Genomic DNA, 27,809 nt, shown 5'->3' with positions numbered 1-27,809 from the left:
TGTTAGTGGCTGGGATAGTTTGTGGGAAAAGCATGTGTAAGCATTGGGCCTGAACTCCCGTGTATCTGAGTTGAATACAGCGATTTCCAAAGTCCTTCTTCAATAGGAGTGTAGCTAGGTTCCAACTCCCATGTCCGAGTGGGTAGCAGACATCTGCCACCCATGCATACACACTTCTGAGAGTTGAGCTTATGGCCTGTAACCCAACATCCTGCCTGCCGCTACCTTTCGCTTCCAAAAGGCCTAGGCTCGCTGCTTGACGCAAGTGTTGGGAGAGGTAACTGGAATCTCCCGGCACACAAGACGAGTGCCTCCAAGCTCAATCAAGCGATTTCCTAGTAATTCCTGGGGTAGACTGGTGCTACATACTAAGTTCCATACGTGAGTATGTATTTGAACGCCTTGTCCAAAAACATCTTACTGCTGAGAGTTGAGCTCACCCTCAGTCCCTCACAGTTCCACACTGCCTGCAGAGTGAGTTTCGCACGTCTTCACCAGAGACGTTTGCCAGAGGCCTCTGAGACGCAAGTTAACAATGCAGACCTGGAGGGTATCTCCAGGTGCAGTAGAGTGGTAATCTGGGAACCTCGTGTCTCAGAATACTGCTACCTTGACCCTGCCATAAGTATGCAGCTAGTTGACCGCTGGCTTCAAGACATGCTTCCCTGTGAGAGCTAAGGACAGGGCACAACCCTCCCGCATCCTGCTTGACTGTAGAAGGAGCTGCTAACGTCCTCATGTTAGTGGCAGGGAAAGGTTGTGAGAAAAGCATGTGGAATCGTTGTGCCTGAACCCACGTGTATCTGAGTTGAATACAGCAATTTCCAAAGTCCTTTTTCATCAGAGTGTAGTAGGTTCCCACTCGCATGTACGAGTGGGTAGCAGACATCTGCCTCCCATGCATACACACTTCTGAGAGTTGAGCTTATGGCATGTAACCCTACCTCCTGCCTGCAGCTAGCTTTCGCTTCCAAAAGGCCTAGGCTCGCTGCATTCACCGAAGTGTTGGGAGAGGTAACTGGAATCTCCCGGCAACAAGACTAGTGCCTCCAAGCTCAATCCAGCGATTTCCCAGTAATTCCTGGGGTAGACTGGTGCTACATACTAAGTTCCATACGTGAGTAGGTATTTGAACGCCTTGTCCAAAAACATCTTACTGCTGAGAGTTGAGCTGACCCTCAGTCCCTCACAGTTCCACACTGCCTGCAGAGTGAGTTTCGCACGTCTTCACCAGAGACGTTTGCCAGAGGCCTCTGAGACGCAAGTTAACAATGCAGACCTGGAGGGTATCTCCAGGTGCAGCAGAGTGGTAATCTGGGAACCTCCTTACTCAGAATACTGCTACCTTCACACTGTCATAAGAATGCAGCTAGTTGAGAGCTGGCTTCAAGGCGTGCTTCCCTGTGAGAGCTGAGGACAGGGCAGGACCCTCCCGCATCCTGCCTGACTGTAGACTTACCTGCTAACCTCCTTCTGTTAGTGGCTGGGATAGTTTGTGACAAAAGCATGTGTAAGCATTGGGCCTGAACTCCCGTGTATCTGAGTTGAATACAGCGATTTCCAAAGTCCTTCTTCAATAGGAGTGTAGCTAGGTTCCAACTCCCATGTCCGAGTGGGTAGCAGACATCTGCCACCCATGCATACACACTTCTGAGAGTTGAGCTTATGGCCTGTAACCCAACATCCTGCCTGCCGCTACCTTTCGCTTCCAAAAGGCCTAGGCTCGCTGCTTGACGCAAGTGTTGGGAGAGGTAACTGGAATCTCCCGGCACACAAGACGAGTGCCTCCAAGCTCAATCAAGCGATTTCCTAGTAATTCCTGGGGTAGACAGGTGCTACATACTAAGTTCCATACGTGAGTAGGTAGTTGAACGCCTTGTCCAAAAACATCTTACTTCTGAGAGTTGAGCTCACCCTCAGTCCCTCACAGTTCCACACTGCCTGCAGAGTGAGTTTTGCAGGTCTTCACCAGAGACGTTTGCCAGAGGCTTCTGAGACGCAAGTTAACAATGCAGACCTGGAGGGTATCTCCAGGTGCAGTAGAGTGGTAATCTGGGAACCTCCTTACTCAGAATACTGCTACCTTCACACTGCCATAAGAATGCAGCTAGTTGAGAGCTGGCTTCTAGGCATGCTTCCCTGGGAGTGCTGAGGACAGGGCAGAACCCACCCGCATCCTGCCTGACTGTAGGCGCAGCTGCTAACATCCTAATGTTAGTGGCTGAGAGAGGTTGCGGGAAAAGCATGTGTAAGCATTGGGCCTGAACTCCTGTGTATCTGAGTTGAATACAGCGATTTCCAATGGCCTTCTTCGATCAGAGTGTAGGTAGTTTCCAACTCCCATGTCAGAGTGGGTAGCAGACATCTGTCTCCCCTGCATACACACTTCTGAGAGTTGAGCTTAAGGCCTGTACCTCCCCATCCAGCCTGCTGGTTCCTTTCACTTCTAAAAGGCCTAGGCTCGCTGTTTGACGGAAGTGTTGGGAGAGGTAATTGGAATCTCCCGGCACACAAGACTAGTGCCTCCAACCTCATTCCAGCGATAGCCTAGTAATTCCTGGGGTAGACAGGTGCTACATACTAAGTTCCATATGTGAGAATGTAGCTGAACGCCTTGTCCAAAAGCATCTACTTCTGAGAGTTGAGCTCACCCTCAGTCCCTCACAGTTCCACACTGCCTGCAGAGTGAGTTTTGCAGGTCTTCACCAGAGACGTTTGCCACAGGCTTCTGAGACGCAAGTTAACAATGCAGACCTGGAGGGTATCTCCAGGTGCAGTAGAGTGGTAATCTCGGAACCGCCTTACTCAGAATACTGCTACCTTCACACTGTCATAAGAATGCAGCTAGTTGAGAGCTGGCTTCTAGGCATGCTTCCCTGTGAGAGCTGAGGACAGGGCAGGACACCCCGCATCCTGCGTGACTGTAGACTTACCTGCTAACCTCCTTCTGTTAGTGGCTGGGATAGTTTGTGGGAAAAGCATGTGTAAGCATTGGGCCTCAACTCCCGTGTATCTGAGTTGAATACAGCGATTTCCAAAGTCCTTCTTCAATAGGAGTGTAGCTAGGTTCCAACTCCCATGTCCTAGTGGGTAGCAGACATCTGCCACCCATGCATACACACTTCTGAGAGTTGAGCTTATGGCCTGTAACCCAACATCCTGCCTGCCGCTACCTTTCGCTTCCAAAAGGCCTAGGCTCGCTGCTTGACGCAAGTGTTGGGAGAGGTAACTGGAATCTCCCGGCACACAAGACGAGTGCCTCCAAGCTCAATCAAGCGATTTCCTAGTAATTCCTGGGGTAGACTGGTGCTACATACTAAGTTCCATACGTGAGTAGGTAGTTGAACGCCTTGTCCAAAAACATCTTACTTCTGAGAGTTGAGCTCCCCCGCAGTCCCTCACAGTTCCACACTGCCTGCAGAGTGAGTTTCGGACGTCTTCACCAGAGACGTTTGCCAGAGGCTTCTGAGACGCAAGTTAACAATGCAGACCTGGAGGGTATCTCCAGGTGCAGTAGAGTGGTAATCTGGGAACCTCCTTACTCAGAATACTGCTACCTTCACACTGCCATAAGAATGCAGCTAGTTGAGAGCTGGCTTCTAGGCATGCTTCCCTGGGAGTGCTGAGGACAGGGCAGAACCCACCCGCATCCTGCCTGACTGTAGGCGCAGCTGCTAACATCCTAATGTTAGTGGCTGAGAGAGGTTGCGGGAAAAGCATGTGTAAGCATTGGGCCTGAACTCCTGTGTATCTGAGTTGAATACAGCGATTTCCAATGGCCTTCTTCAATCAGAGTGTAGGTAGTTTCCAACTCCCATGTCAGAGTGGGTAGCAGACATCTGTCTCCCCTGCATACACACTTCTGAGAGTTGAGCTTAAGGCCTGTACCTCCCCATCCAGCCTGCTGGTTCCTTTCACTTCTAAAAGGCCTAGGCTCGCTGTTTGACGGAAGTGTTGGGAGAGGTAATTGGAATCTCCCGGCACACAAGACTAGGGCCTCCAAGCTCATTCCAGCGATTGCCTAGTAATTCGTGTGGTAGACTGGTGCTACATACTAAGTTCCATACGTGAGAAGGTAGCTGAACGCCTTGTCCAAAAGCATCTTACTTCTGAGAGTTGAGCTCACCCTCAGTCCCTCACAGTTCCACACTGCCTGCAGAGTGAGTTTTGCAGGTCTTCACCAGAGACGTTTGCCACAGGCTTCTGAGACGCAAGTTAACAATGCAGACCTGGAGGGTATCTCCAGGTGCAGTAGAGTGGTAATCTTGGAACCTCCTGACTCAGAATACTGCTACCTTCACACTGCCATAAGAATGCAGCTAGTTGAGAGCTGGCTTCTAGGCATGCTTCCCTGGGAGTGCTGAGGACATGGCAGAACCCACCCGCATCCTGCCTGACTGTAGGCGCAGCTGCTAACATCCTAATGTTAGTGGCTGAGAGAGGTTGCGGGAAAAGCATGTGTAAGCATTGGGCCTGAACTCCTGTGTATCTGAGTTGAATACAGCGATTTCCAATGGCCTTCTTCAATCAGAGTGTAGGTAGTTTCCAACTCCCATGTCAGAGTGGGTAGCAGACATCTGTCTCCCCTGCATACACACTTCTGAGAGTTGAGCTTAAGGCCTGTACCTCCCCATCCAGCCTGCTGGTTCCTTTCACTTCTAAAAGGACTAGGCTCGCTGTTTGACGGAAGTGTTGGGAGAGGTAATTGGAATCTCCCGTCACACAAGACTAGTGCCTCCAAGCTCATTCCAGCGATAGCCTAGTAATTCCTGGGGTAGACAGGTGCTACATACTAAGTTCCATACGTGAGAATGTAGCTGAACGCCTTGTCCAAAAGCATCTTACTTCTGAGAGTTGAGCTCACCCTCAGTCCCTCACAGTTCCACACTGCCTGCAGAGTGAGTTTCGCAGGTCTTCACCAGAGACGTTTGCCACAGGCTTCTGAGACGCAAGTTAACAATGCAGACCTGGAGGGTATCTCCAGGTGCAGTAGAGTGGTAATCTCGGAACCGCCTTACTCAGAATACTGCTACCTTCACACTGTCATAAGAATGCAGCTAGTTGAGAGCTGGCTTCTAGGCATGCTTCCCTGTGAGAGCTGAGGACAGGGCAGGACCCTCCCGCATCCTGCCTGACTGTAGACTTACCTGGTAACCTCCTTCTGTTAGTGGCTGGGATAGTTTGTGGGAAAAGCATGTGTAAGCATTGGGCCTGAACTCCCGTGTATCTGAGTTGAATACAGCGATTTCCAAAGTCCTTCTTCAATAGGAGTGTAGCTAGGTTCCAACTCCCATGTCCGAGTGGGTAGCAGACATCTGCCACCCATGCATACACACTTCTGAGAGTTGAGCTTATGGCCTGTAACCCAACATCCTGCCTGCCGCTACCTTTCGCTTCCAAAAGGCCTAGGCTCGCTGCTTGACGCAAGTGTTGGGAGAGGTAACTGGAATCTCGCGGCACACAAGACGAGTGCCTCCAAGCTCAATCAAGCGATTTCCTAGTAATTCCTGGGGTAGACTGGTGCTACATACTAACTTCCATACATGAGTAGGTATTTGAACGCCTTGTCCAAAAACATCTTACTGCTGAGAGTTGAGCTCACCCTCAGTCCCTCACAGTTCCACACTGCCTGCAGAGTGAGTTTCGCACGTCTTCACCAGAGACGTTTGCCAGAGGCCTCTGAGACGCAAGTTAACAATGCAGACCTGGAGGGTATCTCCAGGTGCAGTAGAGTGGTAATCTGGGAACCTCCTTACTCAGAATACTGCTACCTTCACACTGTCATAAGAATGCAGCTAGTTGAGAGCTGGCTTCAAGGCGTGCTTCCCTGTGAGAGCTGAGGACAGGGCAGGACCCTCCCGCATCCTGCCTGACTGTAGACTTACCTGCTAACCTCCTTCTGTTAGTGGCTGGGATAGTTTGTGGGAAAAGCATGTGTAAGCATTGGGCCTGAACTCCCGTGTATCTGAGTTGAATACAGCGATTTCCAAAGTCCTTCTTCAATAGGAGTGTAGCTAGGTTCCAACTCCCATGTCCGAGTGGGTAGCAGACATCTGCCACCCATGCATACACACTTCTGAGAGTTGAGCTTATGGCCTGTAACCCAACATCCTGCCTGCCGCTACCTTTCGCTTCCAAAAGGCCTAGGCTCGCTGCTTGACGCAAGTGTTGGGAGAGGTAACTGGAATCTCCCGGCACACAAGACGAGTGCCTCCAAGCTCAATCAAGCGATTTCCTAGTAATTCCTGGGGTAGACTGGTGCTACATACTAAGTTCCATACGTGAGTAGGTAGTTGAACGCCTTGTCCAAAAACATCTTACTTCTGAGAGTTGAGCTCACCCTCAGTCCCTCACAGTTCCACACTGCCTGCAGAGTGAGTTTCGGACGTCTTCACCAGAGACGTTGCCAGAGGCTTCTGAGACGCAAGTTAACAATGCAGACCTGGAGGGTATCTCCAGGTGCAGTAGAGTGGTAATCTGGGAACCTCCTTACTCAGAATACTGCTACCTTCACACTGCCATAAGAATGCAGCTAGTTGAGAGCTGGCTTCTAGGCATGCTTCCCTGGGAGTGCTGAGGACAGGGCAGAACCCACCCGCATCCTGCCTGACTGTAGACGCAGCTGCTAACATCCTAATGTTAGTGGCTGAGAGAGGTTGCGGGAAAAGCATGTGTAAGCATTGGGCCTGAACTCCTGTGTATCTGAGTTGAACACAGCGATTTCCAATGGCCTTCTTCAATCAGAGTGTAGGTAGTTTCCAACTCCCATGTCAGAGTGGGTAGCAGACATCTGTCTCCCCTGCATACACACTTCTGAGAGTTGAGCTTAAGTCCTGTACCTCCCCATCCAGCCTGCTGGTTCCTTTCACTTCTAAAAGGCCTAGGCTCGCTGTTTGACGGAAGTGTTGGGAGAGGTAATTGGAATCTCCCGGCACACAAGACTAGGGCCTCCAAGCTCATTCCAGCGATTGCCTAGTAATTCGTGTGGTAGACTGCTGCTACATACTAAGTTCCATACGTGAGAAGGTAGCTGAACGCCTTGTCCAAAAGCATCTTACTTCTGAGAGTTGAGCTCACCCTCAGTCCCTCACAGTTCCACACTGCCTGCAGAGTGAGTTTCGCAGGTCTTCACCAGAGACGTTTGCCACAGGCTTCTGAGACGCAAGTTAACAATGCAGACCTGGAGGGTATCTCCAGGTGCAGTAGAGTGGTAATCTTGGAACCTCCTGACTCAGAATACTGCTACCTTCACACTGCCATAAGAATGCAGCTAGTTGAGAGCTGGCTTCTAGGCATGCTTCCCTGGGAGTGCTGAGGACATGGCAGAACCCACCCGCATCCTGCCTGACTGTAGGCGCAGCTGCTAACATCCTAATGTTAGTGGCTGAGAGAGGTTGCGGGAAAAGCATGTGTAAGCATTGGGCCTGAACTCCTGTGTATCTGAGTTGAATACAGCGATTTCCAATGGCCTTCTTCAATCAGAGTGTAGGTAGTTTCCAACTCCCATGTCAGAGTGGGTAGCAGACATCTGTCTCCCCTGCATACACACTTCTGAGAGTTGAGCTTAAGGCCTGTACCTCCCCATCCAGCCTGCTGGTTCCTTTCACTTCTAAAAGGCCTAGGCTCGCTGTTTGACGGAAGTGTTGGGAGAGGTAATTGGAATCTCCCGGCACACAAGACTAGTGCCTCCAAGCTCATTCCAGCGATAGCCTAGTAATTCCTGGGGTAGACAGGTGCTACATACTAAGTTCCATACGTGAGAATGTAGCTGAACGCCTTGTCCAAAAGCATCTTACTTCTGAGAGTTGAGCTCACCCTCAGTCCCTCACAGTTCCACACTGCCTGCAGAGTGAGTTTCGCAGGTCTTCACCAGAGACGTTTGCCACAGGCTTCTGAGACGCAAGTTAACAATGCAGACCTGGAGGGTATCTCCAGGTGCAGTAGAGTGGTAATCTCGGAACCGCCTTACTCAGAATACTGCTACCTTCACACTGTCATAAGAATGCAGCTAGTTGAGAGCTGGCTTCTAGGCATGCTTCCCTGTGAGAGCTGAGGACAGGGCAGGACCCTCCCGCATCCTGCCTGACTGTAGACTTACCTGCTAACCTCCTTCTGTTAGTGGCTGGGATAGTTTGTGGGAAAAGCATGTGTAAGCATTGGGCCTGAACTCCCGTGTATCTGAGTTGAATACAGCGATTTCCAAAGTCGTTCTTCAATAGGAGTGTAGCTAGGTTCCAACTCCCATGTCCGAGTGGGTAGCAGACATCTGCCACCCATGCATACACACTTCTGAGAGTTGAGCTTATGGCCTGTAACCCAACATCCTGCCTGCCGCTACCTTTCGCTTCCAAAAGGCCTAGGCTCGCTGCTTGACGCAAGTGTTGGGAGAGGTAACTGGAATCTCCCGGCACACAAGACGAGTGCCTCCAAGCTCAATCAAGCAATTTCCTAGTAATTCCTGGGGTAGACTGGTGCTACATACTAAGTTCCATACGTGAGTAGGTATTTGAACGCCTTGTCCAAAAACATCTTACTGCTGAGAGTTGAGCTGACCCTCAGTCCCTCACAGTTCCACACTGCCTGCAGAGTGAGTTTCGCACGTCTTCACCAGAGACGTTTGCCAGAGGCCTCTGAGACGCAAGTTAACAATGCAGACCTGGAGGGTATCTCCAGGTGCAGTAGAGTGGTAATCTCGGAACCGCCTTACTCAGAATACTGCTACCTTCACACTGTCATAAGAATGCAGCTAGTTGAGAGCTGGCTTCAAGGCATGCTTCCCTGTGAGAGCTGAGGACAGGGCAGGACCCTCCCGCATCCTGCCTGACTGTAGACTTACCTGCTAACCTCCTTCTGTTAGTGGCTGGGATAGTTTGTGGGAAAAGCATGTGTAAGCATTGGGCCTGAACTCCCGTGTATCTGAGTTGAATACAGCGATTTCCAAAGTCCTTCTTCAATAGGAGTGTAGCTAGGTTCCAACTCCCATGTCCGAGTGGGTAGCAGACATCTGCCACCCATGCATACACACTTCTGAGAGTTGAGCTTATGGCCTGTAACCCAACATCCTGCCTGCCGCTACCTTTCGCTTCCAAAAGGCCTAGGCTCGCTGCTTGACGCAAGTGTTGGGAGAGGTAACTGGAATCTCCCGGCACACAAGACGAGTGCCTCCAAGCTCAATCAAGCGATTTCCTAGTAATTCCTGGGGTAGACTGTTGCTACATACTAAGTTCCATACGTGAGTAGGTAGTTGAACGCCTTGTCCAAAAACATCTTACTTCTGAGAGTTGAGCTCACCCTCAGTCCCTCACAGTTCCACACTGCCTGCAGAGTGAGTTTCGGACGTCTTCACCAGAGACGTTTGCCAGAGGCTTCTGAGACGCAAGTTAACAATGCAGACCTGGAGGGTATCTCCAGGTGCAGTAGAGTGGTAATCTGGGAACCTCCTGACTCAGAATACTGCTACCTTCACACTGCCATAAGAATGCAGCTAGTTGAGAGCTGGCTTCTAGGCATGCTTCCCTGGGAGTGCTGAGGACAGGGCAGAACCCACCCGCATCCTGCCTGACTGTAGGCGCAGCTGCTAACATCCTAATGTTAGTGGCTGAGAGAGGTTGCGGGAAAAGCATGTGTAAGCATTGGGCCTGAACCCACGTGTATCTGAGTTGAATACAGCGATTTCCAATGGCCTTCTTCAATCAGAGTGTAGGTAGTTTCCAACTCCCATGTCAGAGTGGGTAGCAGACATCTGTCTCCCCTGCATACACACTTCTGAGAGTTGAGCTTCAGGCCTGTACCTCCCCATCCAGCCTGCTGGTTCCTTTCACTTCTAAAAGGCCTAGGCTCGCTGTTTGACGGAAGTGTTGGGAGAGGTAATTGGAATCTCCCGGCACACAAGACTAGGGCCTCCAAGCTCATTCCAGCGATTGCCTAGTAATTCGTGTGTTAGACTGCTGCTACATACTAAGTTCCATACGTGAGAAGGTAGCTGAACGCCTTGTCCAAAAGCATCTTACTTCTGAGAGTTGAGCTCACCCTCAGTCCCTCACAGTTCCACACTGCCTGCAGAGTGAGTTTCGCAGGTCTTCACCAGAGACGTTTGCCACAGGCTTCTGAGACGCAAGTTAACAATGCAGACCTGGAGGCTATCTCCAGGTGCAGTAGAGTGGTAATCTTGGAACCTCCTGACTCAGAATACTGCTACCTTCACACTGCCATAAGAATGCAGCTAGTTGAGAGCTGGCTTCTAGGCATGCTTCCCTGGGAGTGCTGAGGACATGGCAGAACCCACCCGCATCCTGCCTGACTGTAGGCGCAGCTGCTAACATCCTAATGTTAGTGGCTGAGAGAGGTTGCGGGAAAAGCATGTGTAAGCATTGGGCCTGAACTCCTGTGTATCTGAGTTGAATACAGCGATTTCCAATGGCCTTCTTCAATCAGAGTGTAGGTAGTTTCCAACTCCCATGTCAGAGTGGGTAGCAGACATCTGTCTCCCCTGCATACACACTTCTGAGAGTTGAGCTTAAGGCCTGTACCTCCCCATCCAGCCTGCTGGTTCCTTTCACTTCTAAAAGGCCTAGGCTCGCTGTTTGACGGAAGTGTTGGGAGAGGTAATTGGAATCTCCCGGCACACAAGACTAGTGCCTCCAAGCTCATTCCAGCGATAGCCTAGTAATTCCTGGGGTAGACAGGTGCTACATACTAAGTTCCATACGTGAGAATGTAGCTGAACGCCTTGTCCAAAAGCATCTTACTTCTGAGAGTTGAGCTCACCCTCAGTCCCTCACAGTTCCACACTGCCTGCAGAGTGAGTTTCGCAGGTCTTCACCAGAGACGTTTGCCACAGGCTTCTGAGACGCAAGTTAACAATGCAGACCTGGAGGGTATCTCCAGGTGCAGTAGAGTGGTAATCTCGGAACCGCCTTACTCAGAATACTGCTACCTTCACACTGTCATAAGAATGCAGCTAGTTGAGAGCTGGCTTCTAGGCATGCTTCCCTGTGAGAGCTGAGGACAGGGCAGGACCCTCCCGCATCCTGCCTGACTGTAGACTTACCTGCTAACCTCCTTCTGTTAGTGGCTGGGATAGTTTGTGGGAAAAGCATGTGTAAGCATTGGGCCTGAACTCCCGTGTATCTGAGTTGAATAAAGCGATTTCCAAAGTCCTTCTTCAATAGGAGTGTAGCTAGGTTCCAACTCCCATGTCCGAGTGGGTAGCAGACATCTGCCACCCATGCATACACACTTCTGAGAGTTGAGCTTATGGCCTGTAACCCAACATCCTGCCTGCCGCTACCTTTCGCTTCCAAAAGGCCTAGGCTCGCTGCTTGACGCAAGTGTTGGGAGAGGTAACTGGAATCTCCCGGCACACAAGACGAGTGCCTCCAAGCTCAATCAAGCGATTTCCTAGTAATTCCTGGGGTAGACTGGTGCTACATACTAAGTTCCATACGTGAGTAGGTAGTTGAACGCCTTGTCCAAAAACATCTTACTTCTGAGAGTTGAGCTCACCCTCAGTCCCTCACAGTTCCACACTGCCTGCAGAGTGAGTTTCGGACGTCTTCACCAGAGACGTTTGCCAGAGGCTTCTGAGACGCAAGTTAACAATGCAGACCTGGAGGGTATCTCCAGGTGCAGTAGAGTGGTAATCTGGGAACCTCCTTACTCAGAATACTGCTACCTTCACACTGCCATAAGAATGCAGCTAGTTGAGAGCTGGCTTCTAGGCATGCTTCCCTGGGAGTGCTGAGGACAGGGCAGAACCCACCCGCATCCTGCCTGACTGTAGGCGCAGCTGCTAACATCCTAATGTTAGTGGCTGAGAGAGGTTGCGGGGAAAGCATGTGTAAGCATTGGGCCTGAACTCCTGTGTATCTGAGTTGAATACAGCGATTTCCAATGGCCTTCTTCAATCAGAGTGTAGGTAGTTTCCAACTCCCATGTCAGAGTGGGTAGCAGACATCTGTCTCCCCTGCATACACACTTCTGAGAGTTGAGCTTAAGGCCTGTACCTCCCCATCCAGCCTGCTGGTTCCTTTCACTTCTAAAAGGCCTAGGCTCGCTGTTTGACGGAAGTGTTGGGAGAGGTAATTGGAATCTCCCGGCACACAAGACTAGGGCCTCCAAGCTCATTCCAGCGATTGCCTAGTAATTCGTGTGGTAGACTGGTGCTACATACTAAGTTCCATACGTGAGAAGGTAGCTGAACGCCTTGTCCAAAAGCATCTTACTTCTGAGAGTTGAGCTCACCCTCAGTCCCTCACAGTTCCACACTGCCTGCAGAGTGAGTTTCGCAGGTCTTCACCAGAGACGTTTGCCACAGGCTTCTGAGACGCAAGTTAACAATGCAGACCTGGAGGGTATCTCCAGGTGCAGTAGAGTGGTAATCTTGGAACCTCCTGACTCAGAATACTGCTACCTTCACACTGCCATAAGAATGCAGCTAGTTGAGAGCTGGCTTCTAGGCATGCTTCCCTGGGAGTGCTGAGGACATGGCAGAACCCACCCACATCCTGCCTGACTGTAGGCGCAGCTGCTAACATCCTAATGTTAGTGGCTGAGAGAGGTTGCGGGAAAAGCATGTGTAAGCATTGGGCCTGAACTCCTGTGTATCTGAGTTGAATACAGCGATTTCCAATGGCCTTCTTCAATCAGAGTGTAGGTAGTTTCCAACTCCCATGTCAGAGTGGGTAGCAGACATCTGTCTCCCCTGCATACACACTTCTGAGAGTTGAGCTTAAGGCCTGTACCTCCCCATCCAGCCTGCTTGTTCCTTTCACTTCTAAAAGGCCTAGGCTCGCTGTTTGACGGAAGTGTTGGGAGAGGTAATTGGAATCTCCCGGCACACAAGACTAGTGCCTCCAAGCTCATTCCAGCGATAGCCTAGTAATTCCTGGGGTAGACAGGTGCTACATACTAAGTTCCATACGTGAGAATGTAGCTGAACGCCTTGTCCAAAAGCATCTTACTTCTGAGAGTTGAGCTCACCCTCAGTCCCTCACAGTTCCACACTGCCTGCAGAGTGAGTTTCGCAGGTCTTCACCAGAGACGTTTGCCACAGGCTTCTGAGACGCAAGTTAACAATGCAGACCTGGAGGGTATCTCCAGGTGCAGTAGAGTGGTAATCTCGGAACCGCCTTACTCAGAATACTGCTACCTTCACACTGTCATAAGAATGCAGCTAGTTGAGAGCTGGCTTCTAGGCATGCTTCCCTGTGAGAGCTGAGGACAGGGCAGGACCCTCCCGCATCCTGCCTGACTGTAGACTTACCTGCTAACCTCCTTCTGTTAGTGGCTGGGATAGTTTGTGGGAAAAGCATGTGTAAGCATTGGGCCTGAACTCCCGTGTATCTGAGTTGAATACAGCGATTTCCAAAGTCCTTCTTCAATAGGAGTGTAGCTAGGTTCCAACTCCCATGTCCGAGTGGGTAGCAGACATCTGCCACCCATGCATACACACTTCTGAGAGTTGAGCTTATGGCCTGTAACCCAACATCCTGCCTGCCGCTACCTTTCGCTTCCAAAAGGCCTAGGCTCGCTGCTTGACGCAAGTGTTGGGAGAGGTAACTGGAATCTCCCGGCACACAAGACGAGTGCCTCCAAGCTCAATCAAGCGATTTCCTAGTAATTCCTGGGGTAGACTGGTGCTACATACTAAGTTCCATACGTGAGTAGGTAGTTGAACGCCTTGTCCAAAAACATCTTACTTCTGAGAGTTGAGCTCACCCTCAGTCCCTCACAGTTCCACACTGCCTGCAGAGTGAGTTTCGGACGTCTTCACCAGAGACGTTTGCCAGAGGCTTCTGAGACGCAAGTTAACAATGCAGACCTGGAGGGTATCTCCAGGTGCAGTAGAGTGGTAATCTGGGAACCTCCTTACTCAGAATACTGCTACCTTCACACTGCCATAAGAATGCAGCTAGTTGAGAGCTGGCTTCTAGGCATGCTTCCCTGGGAGTGCTGAGGACAGGGCAGAACCCACCCGCATCCTGCCTGACTGTAGGCGCAGCTGCTAACATCCTAATGTTAGTGGCTGAGAGAGGTTGCGGGAAAAGCATGTGTAAGCATTGGGCCTGAACTCCTGTGTATCTGAGTTGAATACAGCGATTTCCAATGGCCTTCTTCAATCAGAGTGTAGGTAGTTTCCAACTCCCATGTCAGAGTGGGTAGCAGACATCTGTCTCCCCTGCATACACACTTCTGAGAGTTGAGCTTAAGGCCTGTACCTCCCCATCCAGCCTGCTGGTTCCTTTCACTTCTAAAAGGCCTAGGCTCGCTGTTTGACGGAAGTGTTGGGAGAGGTAATTGGAATCTCCCGGCACACAAGACTAGGGCCTCCAAGCTCATTCCAGCGATTGCCTAGTAATTCGTGTGGTAGACTGCTGCTACATACTAAGTTCCATACGTGAGAAGGTAGCTGAACGCCTTGTCCAAAAGCATCTTACTTCTGAGAGTTGAGCTCACCCTCAGTCCCTCACAGTTCCACACTGCCTGCAGAGTGAGTTTCGCAGGTCTTCACCAGAGACGTTTGCCACAGGCTTCTGAGACGCAAGTTAACAATGCAGACCTGGAGGGTATCTCCAGGTGCAGTAGAGTGGTAATCTTGGAACCTCCTGACTCAGAATACTGCTACCTTCACACTGCCATAAGAATGCAGCTAGTTGAGAGCTGGCTTCTAGGCATGCTTCCCTGGGAGTGCTGAGGACATGGCAGAACCCACCCACATCCTGCCTGACTGTAGGCGCAGCTGCTAACATCCTAATGTTAGTGGCTGAGAGAGGTTGCGGGAAAAGCATGTGTAAGCATTGGGCCTGAACTCCTGTGTATCTGAGTTGAATACAGCGATTTCCAATGGCCTTCTTCAATCAGAGTGTAGGTAGTTTCCAACTCCCATGTCAGAGTGGGTAGCAGACATCTGTCTCCCCTGCATACACACTTCTGAGAGTTGAGCTTAAGGCCTGTACCTCCCCATCCAGCCTGCTGGTTCCTTTCACTTCTAAAAGGCCTAGGCTCGCTGTTTGACGGAAGTGTTGGGAGAGGTAATTGGAATCTCCCGGCACACAAGACTAGTGCCTCCAAGCTCATTCCAGCGATAGCCTAGTAATTCCTGGGGTAGACAGGTGCTACATACTAAGTTCCATACGTGAGAATGTAGCTGAACGCCTTGTCCAAAAGCATCTTACTTCTGAGAGTTGAGCTCACCCTCAGTCCCTCACAGTTCCACACTGCCTGCAGAGTGAGTTTCGCAGGTCTTCACCAGAGACGTTTGCCACAGGCTTCTGAGACGCAAGTTAACAATGCAGACCTGGAGGGTATCTCCAGGTGCAGTAGAGTGGTAATCTTGGAACCTCCTGACTCAGAATACTGCTACCTTCACACTGCCATAAGAATGCAGCTAGTTGAGAGCTGGCTTCTAGGCATGCTTCCCTGGGAGTGCTGAGGACATGGCAGAACCCACCCGCATCCTGCCTGACTGTAGGCGCAGCTGCTAACATCCTAATGTTAGTGGCTGAGAGAGGTTGCGGGAAAAGCATGTGTAAGCATTGGGCCTGAACTCCTGTGTATCTGAGTTGAATACAGCGATTTCCAATGGCCTTCTTCTATCAGAGTGTAGGTAGTTTCCAACTCCCATGTCAGAGTGGGTAGCAGACATCTGTCTCCCCTGCATACACACTTCTGAGAGTTGAGCTTAAGGCCTGTACCTCCCCATCCAGCCTGCTGGTTCCTTTCACTTCTAAAAGGCCTAGGCTCGCTGTTTGACGGAAGTGTTGGGAGAGGTAATTGGAATCTCCCGGCACACAAGACTAGTGCCTCCAAGCTCATTCCAGCGATAGCCTAGTAATTCCTGGGGTAGACAGGTGCTACATACTAAGTTCCATACGTGAGAATGTAGCTGAACGCCTTGTCCAAAAGCATCTTACTTCTGAGAGTTGAGCTCACCCTCAGTCCCTCACAGTTCCACACTGCCTGCAGAGTGAGTTTCGCAGGTCTTCACCAGAGACGTTTGCCACAGGCTTCTGAGACGCAAGTTAACAATGCAGACCTGGAGGGTATCTCCAGGTGCAGTAGAGTGGTAATCTCGGAACCGCCTTACTCAGAATACTGCTACCTTCACACTGTCATAAGAATGCAGCTAGTTGAGAGCTGGCTTCTAGGCATGCTTCCCTGTGAGAGCTGAGGACAGGGCAGGACCCTCCCGCATCCTGCCTGACTGTAGACTTACCTGCTAACCTCCTTCTGTTAGTGGCTGGGATAGTTTGTGGGAAAAGCATGTGTAAGCATTGGGCCTGAACTCCCGTGTATCTGAGTTGAATAAAGCGATTTCCAAAGTCCTTCTTCAATAGGAGTGTAGCTAGGTTCCAACTCCCATGTCCGAGTGGGTAGCAGACATCTGCCACCCATGCATACACACTTCTGAGAGTTGAGCTTATGGCCTGTAACCCAACATCCTGCCTGCCGCTACCTTTCGCTTCCAAAAGGCCTAGGCTCGCTGCTTGACGCAAGTGTTGGGAGAGGTAACTGGAATCTCCCGGCACACAAGACGAGTGCCTCCAAGCTCAATCAAGCGATTTCCTAGTAATTCCTGGGGTAGACTGGTGCTACATACTAAGTTCCATACGTGAGTATGTAGTTGAACGCCTTGTCCAAAAACATCTTACTTCTGAGAGTTGAGCTCACCCTCAGTCCCTCACAGTTCCACACTGCCTGCAGAGTGAGTTTCGCACGTCTTCACCAGAGACGTTTGCCAGAGGCTTCTGAGACGCAAGTTAACAATGCAGACCTGGAGGGTATCTCCAGGTGCAGTAGAGTGGTAATCTGGGAACCTCCTTACTCAGAATACTGCTACCTTCACACTGCCATAAGAATGCAGCTAGTTGAGAGCTGGCTTCTAGGCATGCTTCCCTGGGAGTGCTGAGGACAGGGCAGAACCCACCCGCATCCTGCCTGACTGTAGGCGCAGCTGCTAACATCCTAATGTTAGTGGCTGAGAGAGGTTGCGGGAAAAGCATGTGTAAGCATTGGGCCTGAACTCCTGTGTATCTGAGTTGAATACAGCGATTTCCAATGGCCTTCTTCAATCAGAGTGTAGGTAGTTTCCAACTCCCATGTCAGAGTGGGTAGCAGACATCTGTCTCCCCTGCATACACACTTCTGAGAGTTGAGCTTAAGGCCTGTACCTCCCCATCCAGCCTGCTGGTTCCTTTCACTTCTAAAAGGCCTAGGCTCGCTGTTTGACGGAAGTGTTGGGAGAGGTAATTGGAATCTCCCGGCACACAAGACTAGGGCCTCCAAGCTCATTCCAGCGATTGCCTAGTAATTCGTGTGGTAGACTGCTGCTACATACTAAGTTCCATACGTGAGAAGGTAGCTGAACGCCTTGTCCAAAAGCATCTTACTTCTGAGAGTTGAGCTCACCCTCAGTCCCTCACAGTTCCACACTGCCTGCAGAGTGAGTTTCGCAGGTCTTCACCAGAGACGTTTGCCACAGGCTTCTGAGACGCAAGTTAACAATGCAGACCTGGAGGGTATCTCCAGGTGCAGTAGAGTGGTAATCTTGGAACCTCCTGACTCAGAATACTGCTACCTTCACACTGCCATAAGAATGCAGCTAGTTGAGAGCTGGCTTCTAGGCATGCTTCCCTGGGAGTGCTGAGGACATGGCAGAACCCACCCACATCCTGCCTGACTGTAGGCGCAGCTGCTAACATCCTAATGTTAGTGGCTGAGAGAGGTTGCGGGAAAAGCATGTGTAAGCATTGGGCCTGAACTCCTGTGTATCTGAGTTGAATACAGCGATTTCCAATGGCCTTCTTCAATCAGAGTGTAGGTAGTTTCCAACTCCCATGTCAGAGTGGGTAGCAGACATCTGTCTCCCCTGCATACACACTTCTGAGAGTTGAGCTTAAGGCCTGTACCTCCCCATCCAGCCTGCTGGTTCCTTTCACTTCTAAAAGGCCTAGGCTCGCTGTTTGACGGAAGTGTTGGGAGAGGTAATTGGAATCTCCCGGCACACAAGACTAGTGCCTCCAAGCTCATTCCAGCGATAGCCTAGTAATTCCTGGGGTAGACAGGTGCTACATACTAAGTTCCATACGTGAGAATGTAGCTGAACGCCTTGTCCAAAAGCATCTTACTTCTGAGAGTTGAGCTCACCCTCAGTCCCTCACAGTTCCACACTGCCTGCAGAGTGAGTTTCGCAGGTCTTCACCAGAGACGTTTGCCACAGGCTTCTGAGACGCAAGTTAACAATGCAGACCTGGAGGGTATCTCCAGGTGCAGTAGAGTGGTAATCTCGGAACCGCCTTACTCAGAATACTGCTACCTTCACACTGTCATAAGAATGCAGCTAGTTGAGAGCTGGCTTCTAGGCATGCTTCCCTGTGAGAGCTGAGGACAGGGCAGGACCCTCCCGCATCCTGCCTGACTGTAGACTTACCTGCTAACCTCCTTCTGTTAGTGGCTGGGATAGTTTGTGGGAAAAGCATGTGTAAGCATTGGGCCTGAACTCCCGTGTATCTGAGTTGAATACAGCGATTTCCAAAGTCCTTCTTCAATAGGAGTGTAGCTAGGTTCCAACTCCCATGTCCGAGTGGGTAGCAGACATCTGCCACCCATGCATACACACTTCTGAGAGTTGAGCTTATGGCCTGTAACCCAACATCCTGCCTGCCGCTACCTTTCGCTTCCAAAAGGCCTAGGCTCGCTGCTTGACGCAAGTGTTGGGAGAGGTAACTGGAATCTCCCGGCACACAAGACGAGTGCCTCCAAGCTCAATCAAGCGATTTCCTAGTAATTCCTGGGGTAGACTGGTGCTACATACTAAGTTCCATACGTGAGTAGGTAGTTGAACGCCTTGTCCAAAAACATCTTACTTCTGAGAGTTGAGCTTACCCTCAGTCCCTCACAGTTCCACACTGCCTGCAGAGTGAGTTTCGGACGTCTTCACCAGAGACGTTTGCCAGAGGCTTCTGAGACGCAAGTTAACAAGGCAGACCTGGAGGGTATCTCCAGGTGCAGTAGAGTGGTAATCTGGGAACCTCCTTACTCAGAATACTGCTACCTTCACACTGCCATAAGAATGCAGCTAGTTGAGAGCTGGCTTCTAGGCATGCTTCCCTGGGAGTGCTGAGGACAGGGCAGAACCCACCCGCATCCTGCCTGACTGTAGGCGCAGCTGCTAACATCCTAATGTTAGTGGCTGAGAGAGGTTGCGGGAAAAGCATGTGTAAGCATTGGGCCTGAACTCCTGTGTATCTGAGTTGAATACAGCGATTTCCAATGGCCTTCTTCAATCAGAGTGTAGGTAGTTTCCAACTCCCATGTCAGAGTGGGTAGCAGACATCTGTCTCCCCTGCATACACACTTCTGAGAGTTGAGCTTAAGGCCTGTACCTCCCCATCCAGCCTGCTGGTTCCTTTCACTTCTAAAAGGCCTAGGCTCGCTGTTTGACGGAAGTGTTGGGAGAGGTAATTGGAATCTCCCGGCACACAAGACTAGGGCCTCCAAGCTCATTCCAGCGATAGCCTAGTAATTCCTGGGGTAGACAGGTGCTACATTCTAAGTTCCATACGTGAGAATGTAGCTGAACGCCTTGTCCAAAAACATCTTACTTCTGAGAGTTGAGCTCACCCTCAGTCCCTCACAGTTCCACACTGCCTGCAGAGTGAGTTTCGCAGGTCTTCACCAGAGACGTTTGCCACAGGCTTCTGAGACGCAAGTTAACAATGCAGACCTGGAGGGTATCTCCAGGTGCAGTAGAGTGGTAATCTCGGAACCGCCTTACTCAGAATACTGCTACCTTCACACTGTCATAAGAATGCAGCTAGTTGAGAGCTGGCTTCAAGGCATGCTTCCCTGTGAGAGCTGAGGACAGGGCAGGACCCTCCCGCATCCTGCCTGACTATAGGCGCTGCTGCTAACCTCCTTCTGTTAGTGGCTGGGATAGTTTGTGGGAAAAGCATGTGTAAGCATTGGGCCTGAACTCCCGTGTATCTGAGTTGAATACAGCGATTTCCAAAGTCCTTCTTCAATAGGAGTGTAGCTAGGTTCCAACTCCCATGTCCGAGTGGGTAGCAGACATCTGCCACCCATGCATACACACTTCTGAGAGTTGAGCTTATGGCCTGTAACCCAACAACCTGCCTGCCGCTACCTTTCGCTTCCAAAATGCCTAGGCTCGCTGCTTGACGCAAGTGTTGGGAGAGGTAACTGGAATCTCCCGGCACACAAGACGAGTGCCTCCAAGCTCAATCAAGCGATTTCCTAGTAATTCCTGGGGTAGACTGGTGCTACATACTAAGTTCCATACGTGAGTAGGTAGTTGAACGCCTTGTCCAAAAACATCTTACTTCTGAGAGTTGAGCTCACCCTCAGTCCCTCACAGTTCCACACTGCCTGCAGAGTGAGTTTCGGACGTCTTCACCAGAGACGTTTGCCAGAGGCTTCTGAGACGCAAGTTAACAATGCAGACCTGGAGGGTATCTCCAGGTGCAGTAGAGTGGTAATCTGGGAACCTCCTGACTCAGAATACTGCTACCTTCACACTGCCATAAGAATGCAGCTAGTTGAGAGCTGGCTTCTAGGCATGCTTCCCTGGGAGTGCTGAGGACAGGGCAGAACCCACCCGCATCCTGCCTGACTGTAGGCGCAGCTGCTAACATCCTAATGTTAGTGGCTGAGAGAGGTTGCGGGAAAAGCATGTGTAAGCATTGGGCCTGAACTCCTGTGTATCTGAGTTGAATACAGCGATTTCCAATGGCCTTCTTCAATCAGAGTGTAGGTAGTTTCCAACTCCCATGTCAGAGTGGGTAGCAGACATCTGTCTCCCCTGCATACACACTTCTGAGAGTTGAGCTTAAGGCCTGTACCTCCCCATCCAGCCTGCTGGTTCCTTTCACTTCTAAAAGGCCTAGGCTCGCTGTTTGACGGAAGTGTTGGGAGAGGTAATTGGAATCTCCCGGCACACAAGACTACTGCCTCCAAGCTCATTCCAGCGATAGCCTAGTAATTCCTGGGGTAGACAGGTGCTACATACTAAGTTCCATACGTGAGAATGTAGCTGAACGCCTTGTCCAAAAGCATCTTACTTCTGAGAGTTGAGCTCACCCTCAGTCCCTCACAGTTCCACACTGCCTGCAGAGTGAGTTTCGCAGGTCTTCACCAGAGACGTTTGCCACAGGCTTCTGAGACGCAAGTTAACAATGCAGACCTGGAGGGTATCTCCAGGTGCAGTAGAGTGGTAATCTGGGAACCTCCTTACTCAGAATACTGCTACCTTCACACTGTCATAAGAATGCAGCTAGTTGAGAGCTGGCTTCAAGGCATGCTTCCCTGTGAGAGCTGAGGAGAGGGCAGGACCCTCCCGCATCCTGCCTGACTGTAGACTTACCTGCTAACCTCCTTCTGTTAGTGGCTGGGATAGTTTGTGGGAAAAGCATGTGTAAGCATTGGGCCTGAACTCCCGTGTATCTGAGTTGAATACAGCGATTTCCAAAGTCCTTCTTCAATAGGAGTGTAGCTAGGTTCCAACTCCCATGTCCGAGTGGGTAGCAGACATCTGCCACCCATGCATACACACTTCTGAGAGTTGAGCTTATGGCCTGTAACCCAACATCCTGCCTGCCGCTACCTTTCGCTTCCAAAAGGCCTAGGCTCGCTGTTTGCGCAAGTGTTGGGAGAGGTAACTGGAATCTCCCGGCACACAAGACGAGTGCCTCCAAGCTCAATCAAGCGATTTCCTAGTAATTCCTGGGGTAGACTGGTGCTACATACTAAGTTCCATACGTGAGTAGGTAGTTCAACGCCTTGTCCAAAAACATCTTACTTCTGAGAGTTGAGCTCACCCTCAGTCCCTCACAGTTCCACACTGCCTGCAGAGTGAGTTTCGCAGGTCTTCACCAGAGACGTTTGCCACAGGCTTCTGAGACGCAAGTTAACAATGCAGACCTGGAGGGTATCTCCAGGTGCAGTAGAGTGGTAATCTGGGAACCTCCTGACTCAGAATACTGCTACCTTCACACTGCCATAAGAATGCAGCTAGTTGAGAGCTGGCTTCTAGGCATGCTTCCCTGGGAGTGCTGAGGACATGGCAGAACCCACCCGCATCCTGCCTGACTGTAGGCGCAGCTGCTAACATCCTAATGTTAGTGGCTGAGAGAGGTTGCGGGAAAAGCATGTGTAAGCATTGGGCCTGAACTCCTGTGTATCTGAGTTGAATACAGCGATTTCCAATGGCCTTCTTCAATCAGAGTGTAGGTAGTTTCCAACTCCCATGTCAGAGTGGGTAGCAGACATCTGTCTCCCCTGCATACACACTTCTGAGAGTTGAGCTTAAGGCCTGTACCTCCCCATCCAGCCTGCTGGTTCCTTTCACTTCTAAAAGGCCTAGGCTCGCTGTTTGACGGAAGTGTTGGGAGAGGTAATTGGAATCTCCCGGCACACAAGACTAGTGCCTCCAAGCTCATTCCAGCGATAGCCTAGTAATTCCTGGGATAGACAGGTGCTACATACTAAGTTCCATACGTGAGAATGTAGCGGAACGCCTTGTCCAAAAGCATCTTACTTCTGAGAGTTGAGCTCACCCTCAGTCCCTCACAGTTCCACACTGCCTGCAGAGTGAGTTTCGCAGGTCTTCACCAGAGACGTTTGCCACAGGCTTCTGAGACGCAAGTTAACAATGCAGACCTGGAGGGTATCTCCAGGTGCAGTAGAGTGGTAATCTCGGAACCGCCTTACTCAGAATACTGCTACCTTCACACTGTCATAAGAATGCAGCTAGTTGAGAGCTGGCTTCTAGGCATGCTTCCCTGTGAGAGCTGAGGACAGGGCAGGACCCTCCCGCATCCTGCCTGACTGTAGACTTACCTGCTAACCTCCTTCTGTTAGTGGCTGGGATAGTTTGTGGGAAAAGCATGTGTAAGCATTGGGCCTGAACTCCCGTGTATCTGAGTTGAATACAGCGATTTCCAAAGTCCTTCTTCAATAGGAGTGTAGCTAGGTTCCAACTCCCATGTCCGAGTGGGTAGCAGACATCTGCCACCCATGCATACACACTTCTGAGAGTTGAGCTTATGGCCTGTAACCCAACATCCTGCCTGCCGCTACCTTTCGCTTCCAAAATGCCTAGGCTCGCTGCTTGACGCAAGTGTTGGGAGAGGTAACTGGAATCTCCCGGCACACAAGACGAGTGCCTCCAAGCTCAATCAAGCGATTTCCTAGTAATTCCTGGGGTAGACTGGTGCTACATACTAAGTTCCATACGTGAGTAGGTAGTTGAACGCCTTGTCCAAAAACATCTTACTTCTGAGAGTTGAGCTCACCCTCAGTCCCTCACAGTTCCACACTGCCTGCAGAGTGAGTTTCGGACGTCTTCACCAGAGACGTTTGCCAGAGGCTTCTGAGACGCAAGTTAACAATGCAGACCTGGAGGGTATCTCCAGGTGCAGTAGAGTGGTAATCTGGGAACCTCCTTACTCAGAATACTGCTACCTTCACACTGCCATAAGAATGCAGCTAGTTGAGAGCTGGCTTCTAGGCATGCTTCCCTGGGAGTGCTGAGGACAGGGCAGAACCCACCCGCATCCTGCCTGACTGTAGGCGCAGCTGCTAACATCCTAATGTTAGTGGCTGAGAGAGGTTGCGGGAAAAGCATGTGTAAGCATTGGGCCTGAACTCCTGTGTATCTGAGTTGAATACAGCGATTTCCAATGGCCTTCTTCAATCAGAGTGTAGGTAGTTTCCAACTCCCATGTCAGAGTGGGTAGCAGACATCTGTCTCCCCTGCATACACACTTCTGAGAGTTGAGCTTAAGGCCTGTACCTCCCCATCCAGCCTGCTGGTTCCTTTCACTTCTAAAAGGCCTAGGCTCGCTGTTTGACGGAAGTGTTGGGAGAGGTAATTGGAATCTCCCGGCACACAAGACTAGGGCCTCCAAGCTCATTCCAGCGATTGCCTAGTAATTCGTGTGGTTGACTGCTGCTACATACTAAGTTCCATACGTGAGAATGTAGCTGAACGCCTTGTCCAAAAGCATCTTACTTCTGAGAGTTGAGCTCACCCTCAGTCCCTCACAGTTCCACACTGCCTGCAGAGTGAGTTTCACAGGTCTTCACCAGAGACGTTTGCCACAGGCTTCTGAGACGCAAGTTAACAATGCAGACCTGGAGGGTATCTCCAGGTGCAGTAGAGTGGTAATCTTGGAACCTCCTGACTCAGAATACTGCTACCTTCACACTGCCATAAGAATGCAGCTAGTTGAGAGCTGGCTTCTAGGCATGCTTCCCTGGGAGTGCTGAGGACAGGGCAGAACCCACCCGCATCCTGCCTGACTGTAGGCGCAGCTGCTAACATCCTAATGTTAGTGGCTGAGAGAGGTTGCGGGAAAAGCATGTGTAAGCATTGGGCCTGAACTCCTGTGTATCTGAGTTGAATACAGCGATTTCCAATGGCCTTCTTCAATCAGAGTGTAGGTAATTTCCAACTCCCATGTCAGAGTGGGTAGCAGACATCTGTCTCCCCTGCATACACACTTCTGAGAGTTGAGCTTAAGGCCTGTACCTCCCCATCCAGCCTGCTGGTTCCTTTCACTTCTAAAAGGCCTAGGCTCGCTGTTTGACGGAAGTGTTGGGAGAGGTAATTGGAATCTCCCGGCACACAAGACTAGTGCCTCCAAGCTCATTCCAGCGATAGCCTAGTAATTCCTGGGGTAGACAGGTGCTACATACTAAGTTCCATACGTGAGAATGTAGCTGAACGCCTTGTCCAAAAGCATCTTACTTCTGAGAGTTGAGCTCACCCTCAGTCCCTCACAGTTCCACACTGCCTGCAGAGTGAGTTTCGCAGGTCTTCACCAGAGACGTTTGCCACAGGCTTCTGAGACGCAAGTTAACAATGCAGACCTGGAGGGTATCTCCAGGTGCAGTAGAGTGGTAATCTCGGAACCGCCTTACTCAGAATACTGCTACCTTCACACTGTCATAAGAATGCAGCTAGTTGAGAGCTGGCTTCTAGGCATGCTTCCCTGTGAGAGCTGAGGACAGGGCAGGACCCTCCCGCATCCTGCCTGACTGTAGACTTACCTGCTAACCTCCTTCTGTTAGTGGCTGGGATAGTTTGTGGGAAAAGCATGTGTAAGCATTGGGCCTGAACTCCCGTGTATCTGAGTTGAATACAGCGATTTCCAAAGTCCTTCTTCAATAGGAGTGTAGCTAGGTTCCAACTCCCATGTCCGAGTGGGTAGCAGACATCTGCCACCCATGCATACACACTTCTGAGAGTTGAGCTTATGGCCTGTAACCCAACATCCTGCCTGCCGCTACCTTTCGCTTCCAAAAGGCCTAGGCTCGCTGCTTGACGCAAGTGTTGGGAGAGGTAACTGGAATCTCCAGGCACACAAGACGAGTGCCTCCAAGCTCAATCAAGCGATTTCCTAGTAATTCCTGGGGTAGACAGGTGCTACATACTAAGTTCCATACGTGAGTAGGTATTTGAACGCCTTGTCCAAAAACATCTTACTGCTGAGAGTTGAGCTGACCCTCAGTCCCTCACAGTTCCACACTGCCTGCAGAGTGAGTTTCGGACGTCTTCACCAGAGACGTTTGCCAGAGGCCTCTGAGACGCAAGTTAACAATGCAGACCTGGAGGGTATCTCCAGGTGCAGTAGAGTGGTAATCTGGGAACCTCCTGTCTCAGAATACTGCTACCTTGACCCTGCCATAAGTATGCAGCTAGTTGACCGCTGGCTTCAAGACATGCTTCCCTGTGAGAGCTAAGGACAGGGCACAACCCTCCCGCATCCTGCTTGACTGTAGAAGGAGCTGCTAACGTCCTCATGTTAGTGGCAGGGAAAGGTTGTGGGAAAAGCATGTGGAATCGTTGTGCCTGAACCCACGTGTATCTGAGTTGAATACAGCAATTTCCAAAGTCCTTTTTCATCAGAGTGTAGTAGGTTCCCACTCGCATGTACGAGTGGGTAGAAGACATCTGCCTCCCATGCATACACACTTCTGAGAGTTGAGCTTATGGCCTGTAACCCTACCTCCTGCCTGCAGCTAGCTTTCGCTTCCAAAAGGCCTAGGCTCGCTGCTTCACCGAAGTGTTGGGAGAGGTACCTGGAATCTCCCGGCAACAAGACTAGTGCCTCCAAGCTCAATCCAGCGATTTCCCAGTAATTCCTGGGGTAGACTGGTGCTACATACTAAGTTCCATACGTGAGTAGGTATTTGAACGCCTTGTCCAAAAACATCTTACTGCTGAGAGTTGAGCTGACCCTCAGTCCCTCACAGTTCCACACTGCCTGCAGAGTGAGTTTCGCACGTCTTCACCAGAGACGTTTGCCAGAGGCCTCTGAGACGCAAGTTAACAATGCAGACCTGGAGGGTATCTCCAGGTGCAGTAGAGTGGTAATCTGGGAACCTCCTTACTCAGAATACTGCTACCTTCACACTGCCATAAGAATGCAGCTAGTTGAGAGCTGGCTTCTAGGCATGCTTCCCTGGGAGTGCTGAGGACAGGGCAGAACCCACCCGCATCCTGCCTGACTGTAGGCGCAGCTGCTAACATCCTAATGTTAGTGGCTGAGAGAGGTTGCGGGAAAAGCATGTGTAAGCATTGGGCCTGAACTCCTGTGTATCTGAGTTGAATACAGCGATTTCCAATGGCCTTCTTCAATCAGAGTGTAGGTAATTTCCAACTCCCATGTCAGAGTGGGTAGCAGACATCTGTCTCCCCTGCATACACACTTCTGAGAGTTGAGCTTAAGGCCTGTACCTCCCCATCCAGCCTGCTGGTTCCTTTCACTTCTAAAAGGCCTAGGCTCGCTGTTTGACGGAAGTGTTGGGAGAGGTAATTGGAATCTCCCGGCACACAAGACTAGTGCCTCCAAGCTCATTCCAGCGATAGCCTAGTAATTCCTGGGGTAGACAGGTGCTACATACTAAGTTCCATACGTGAGAAGGTAGCTGAACGCCTTGTCCAAAAGCATCTTACTTCTGAGAGTTGAGCTCACCCTCAGTCCCTCACAGTTCCACACTGCCTGCAGAGTGAGTTTCGCAGGTCTTCACCAGAGACGTTTGCCACAGGCTTCTGAGACGCAAGTTAACAATGCAGACCTGGAGGGTATCTCCAGGTGCAGTAGAGTGGTAATCTCGGAACCGCCTTACTCAGAATACTGCTACCTTCACACTGTCATAAGAATGCAGCTAGTTGAGAGCTGGCTTCTAGGCATGCTTCCCTGTGAGAGCTGAGGACAGGGCAGGACCCTCCCGCATCCTGCCTGACTGTAGACTTACCTGCTAACCTCCTTCTGTTAGTGGCTGGGATAGTTTGTGGGAAAAGCATGTGTAAGCATTGGGCCTGAACTCCCGTGTATCTGAGTTGAATACAGCGATTTCCAAAGTCCTTCTTCAATAGGAGTGTAGCTAGGTTCCAACTCCCATGTCCGAGTGGGTAGCAGACATCTGCCACCCATGCATACACACTTCTGAGAGTTGAGCTTATGGCCTGTAACCCAACATCCTGCCTGCCGCTACCTTTCGCTTCCAAAAGGCCTAGGCTCGCTGCTTGACGCAAGTGTTGGGAGAGGTAACTGGAATCTCCAGGCACACAAGACGAGTGCCTCCAAGCTCAATCAAGCGATTTCCTAGTAATTCCTGGGGTAGACAGGTGCTACATACTAAGTTCCATACGTGAGTAGGTATTTGAACGCCTTGTCCAAAAACATCTTACTGCTGAGAGTTGAGCTGACCCTCAGTCCCTCACAGTTCCACACTGCCTGCAGAGTGAGTTTCGGACGTCTTCACCAGAGACGTTTGCCAGA

The sequence above is a fragment of the Canis lupus genome, chromosome 7 (genome assembly GCF_048164855.1).
Source record: "Canis lupus baileyi chromosome 7, mCanLup2.hap1, whole genome shotgun sequence".
Taxonomy (NCBI): Eukaryota; Metazoa; Chordata; class Mammalia; order Carnivora; family Canidae; genus Canis; species Canis lupus.
Note: the sequence above shows the minus strand (reverse complement) of the source record.